This window comes from Gossypium arboreum, chromosome 1 (genome assembly GCF_025698485.1).
Source record: "Gossypium arboreum isolate Shixiya-1 chromosome 1, ASM2569848v2, whole genome shotgun sequence".
NCBI lineage: Eukaryota > Viridiplantae > Streptophyta > Magnoliopsida > Malvales > Malvaceae > Gossypium > Gossypium arboreum.
In genome coordinates, this window is record NC_069070.1 from 102,802,645 (window position 1) to 102,807,253 (window position 4,609).

The following is a 4,609-nucleotide window of genomic DNA, read 5'->3' on the forward strand; positions in this document are numbered from 1 at the left end:
AGAGTGGAATATGTGATTAGATATGATTCTTCTGAATATTATTTTAGTGATTGCTCGAAGAAAGATTGAAAAGATATTATTCAGAATTCAAGACCAATAACACGACTATCGAGGCGATTACTCAGTAACTCGGAAATACGGTGATAGTCGAAGTGTGATAAAGGACTTCTTGAAAATCGGAGCATGAACATCACCACGGCATATGTTAATCGTATAAAAGAAGATATTTCTCGTCGGATGTCATTACAAACATCCATTAAAGATTTGCCTGTTGAGTTCATTGAATTTTTGGTTGAAGTATCAATTTTTCAGTCAAGATTTATTGATTAATAGAATCGCATGAACTATCTGATAATTATACTAAGGTACTATTTTCTGATCGATTTGATGTTATTATTGTTTGATGTGATTCTGAGAATGGAATGGTTAATTTTGCATTATGTTTGAGATAAATTATAAGCAGAAGTATAATATGTTGCAAGTTCAGGATGATAAAATGTTTTGTTTTGAACAAGAGAAGATTGAATGATTTGTTTATTGTGATATTAATTATGTCAACACAGAAGTGTGCCAGAGAAAGGTTCATGGTATTTACCTTATTTATGTATTGAATATTAAAGTATTTAAGTTAAGGTTTAAATCAGTGGCAATAGTGCGAGAGAATTCTGATATGTTTCGGAAGAGTTGCCGAACATCGTTGATTGAAGAAGTTGAATGTGCTATAGATTTTGTGGACCGAGATGATAGTGAAAAATATATTTGAAATCGAGGTTTTCTAAAACTAGTCAGTTATTACAGAAAGATGTGGAATTAGACTGATCTGATAGACGTTAGCAAGGTTCGATTAGTTGAAAGCTCGATTAATCGAAGCACTAGTTCGGTTCGATCCGAAACACGGTAAAGAAACTTGTGATTTCTGAGGATAGCGTGTTTTGATGCAAAAAAAAGTGAACTAATGGTTTATGTTACGAAATGTTAGAATCACATGGGAAGAATTATTTGATACCTGATTCGGACGTGGTAGTTATTGTTCTTGCATTAAAAGATCAAGATATGATAATTAATTATCATCCGAGAAAGACAAATGAATGTATGTATATTCAGAATTGAAAGCTTTGTTTTGTGTTATGAGCTGTGAACATCTGACTGTTATCATCTGAAGATGGATCAATTTTGGTAGAGATAAAGGTTAAACCGATTTCTTTATAGCAGATTTGCGAAGCTCAGAAATGTGGTAATAAGTTATCGGTTAAATGGGTATAGTGCACAGATGATTTCTGACTAAACATTACGGATTGGATATGATTGTTGTTTGCAATTTAGAAATAAAAGCTGAACAGAGGGATTCAGAACTTATACAGGAGAATTTGCGTGAAATTATAGTAGTACTATGTCTATGCATTCTGGAAGAATAAGATGTACAGTGATTTGAGATAGATGTGTTGAAGACTGGGAAAAGAAAAGCAATACTTTGAAATTGTATGTAAATGTTTATATCAAATACAGATACCTTCAGAATTGTTACAACTAGAAAGGATATCAAAATGGAAATGGGATATAATTTCTATGGGTTTGAATTGGAATTATCTCGATCTTCAAAAAAAGAAAGACGATATTTGAACAATCGTCGAAGGTATGGCAAAGTCTGCATATTCTATTCAGGTATGAATACATTTCTTACTTAATAATTGTCTAAAATATAGGTTTCTGAGATTATCAGATTACATGGTATGGTGGTTTCTATTATTTCTGATTGAGATACGTGGTTTATACTCTGATTATAGAACAAGTACAAGAAGTTCTGGGTACGTGATAACTGTTTTCAGCACTGTATGAAGTTCTGAATGATTATGAATATAAAACTACATGGGATCTGATTGAATACTATGAGAAAAGAATATACGGAGCTGGTTGATTCGTGAAACTAAAGAAAAATGAAAATAATTCGAGATAGTTTAAAAACAGTATTTGATTATCGGAAATTCTATATGGAAATTGAACGAAAGTGATTCGAGATAGACTGAAAGCATTTTTCTCAGTCAGAAATTATATATAGACTTGAAACGTTGGGATATTGTGTATTTTGTTAATGATATGGTATTTCTTAGAGATTCACTTTGGAAGAAAATTTTGAAGATCGGGTTGAAAGAGAAATTAAGTTCTTATTCTGTTGGGCTATGTGAAGTTGTAGAAAAGTCGGACTGGTAAAATATTGTTTGGTTTTGCTTCTGAAGTTACAGAAAGTTTACGATAATTTTTCATGATTTGAAGCTCAGAAGATGATATAGATCAGATCTCTTGCATGTTATATTGACAAAGGATATTGAGATTTGATGTAATCTATAGTATGAAAAAGAGTCGGTTGAGATACTAGCCTGAGCGGTAATGTCATAATATTGAGGAAGCAATACGGGAATTGAGAGAAACAGCGAGATCTTTGTATTTATACCCCCACCTCTCTCAAGTAAATTTCGAGGACGAAATTTATAAAGGGGGGGAGAAATGTAACAACCCGAATTTTAAGGTTATCAGAAAAATGTATATTCGGGTCTCCGTTTTTGAAAAAATGGATTAGTAAATAATTATTAAAAATATTTATGAAGTTAGTTGAGTGATTAATTAGAGTTTAATGAAGTAAGTTTAGCTTAATTAAGGATAAATGGATAAAATGATTAAATTGAATGAAGTGTGAATGTTTAATTATAGAATAAAGAAAATTGAGGGATTAAATAAGCAAAAAAGCCAAAGTGAGTGCCAAGTGTGTGATAAAAATAAAATACATGTGTGACAAATAATGTACATACATTTGTAATACATGTATGTATTTACTTATTATTTAAGTAAGTATTAATGTATTTATTATTATTAAATTGATATATATGATAAATAAATAAAAGAAAGACAAGTGTATGAAAATGATCGATATAAGTGTATAAATAAAAATATACACATTTGTAATACAAGTATTTGATAATAAATAAATATTTATTTAAATATCAAATTATTGCTATAATTATTAATTAATATTAATATTATATTATATTATGAAATAAATTAAAATAGTGACAAATGTGTGGTAATTATAAAATACATGTGTAATAAATTGAATACATACATTTGTAATATGTATATTTAATTATTAGTAGATATTTATTATTTATAAAAGATATTTATTAATTAAATATTTATATTATAAGATTTTTATGTAATAAATATATTAAATTATGACAAGTGTGTGGATAATAAATGGATACAAATGTAAAATAAATATTTGATATTAATTAGATATTTATTAAGTTAACATATATATATATATATATATATATATATATATATATATAAAGTAAAACAAAAGAAAAAGAAATGAAAAAAAAAGATAGAAAAGAAACAGAATGAAACGAAACAGAGAGCAAGGAAGGAAAGAAAAGAAAGAAAGGGAGAAAAGGGAAATTTGAGATTCCAAAGTTTGAAAGTTTAATTGGTAAGTCAATTTAGCCATTTTACTTAATTTTGATGTTTTAGAAACTTTCGAACAAGATTTTGATGAAATTAAGTTGATATTTTGAAAGTTATTAGATTTCTAGATAATGTTCAGAGTAAAATGATGAATTAAGGGCTAAATTGATAGAAATTCAAGTTAGAAATGAAATAAGGATTGAATTGTAAAGTGATTCATAAGTTTTATGCTTTAAGGACTAAATTGAAAGAATTTTGAAATTATGATTTTATGATGAAAAATAGATAATTTTGTCTAAGTTTGGTTAAAAATTGAGTAGAAATAAAGTATGAATTAAGATAGAAAAGTAAGTGAATTTAGTTAGGATTAAATTGAAATTAAAAGTAGAAAATTAACATTTTGCACTAAGACTATTTTAGACAGCGGCAGTAGTCTAAGTTTGAAAAATCACCAAAAATTTTAGAAATTGAATTAGAGGATGAATAAAATATGGAATTAAATCCTATTGAGCCTAGTTTCTTATAGAAGAAACGGTATAAGCAATTGAATTGTAAATTATGAGATATAATGAATTTTGTTAGACAAGGTCAGAATGAATTCGGGTTCCTCTGTTCTGATTTTGGAAAATCACCAAAAATTTGAGAAAAATAATTAGAGGCTTAAAGTTATATTTTTAGAATCCCTAATGAGTCTATTTTCAGGAGAAATCAACAGGAATATTATCTGAGTTCTGTACTATGAGATAATTAATTTTTAGTGAAGAAGGGTCGAAACTGTCAGACAGCAGAATAGGGGTGAATTTAAAGAATAAACTGTACTTAATGGCTGAACCAAAAATTTTGAAAATTTTATGGTAAGAAGATTTGTGAGTCTAGTTTTAGGAAAAATTAGCGGATCTTAATTTAGAATTCTGTAACTCAAGATATAAATTAGTAATGTATTAATGATTATGAATTGTATTAATTTCGTAGTCAATGTGGTACCGGAAATCTCGGCTAAGAAAGGACAAGACAAACTCAACGGAAGTTAGCTCAAAAATTTCGGTTTGTATTTCTATAACCTGAACTTAATATTTAATTATTGAATTTTTTATTTATTATGTATGGTAGGTGCATTGATTAAATTATTTGAGATAAAATGAATATTGATTGA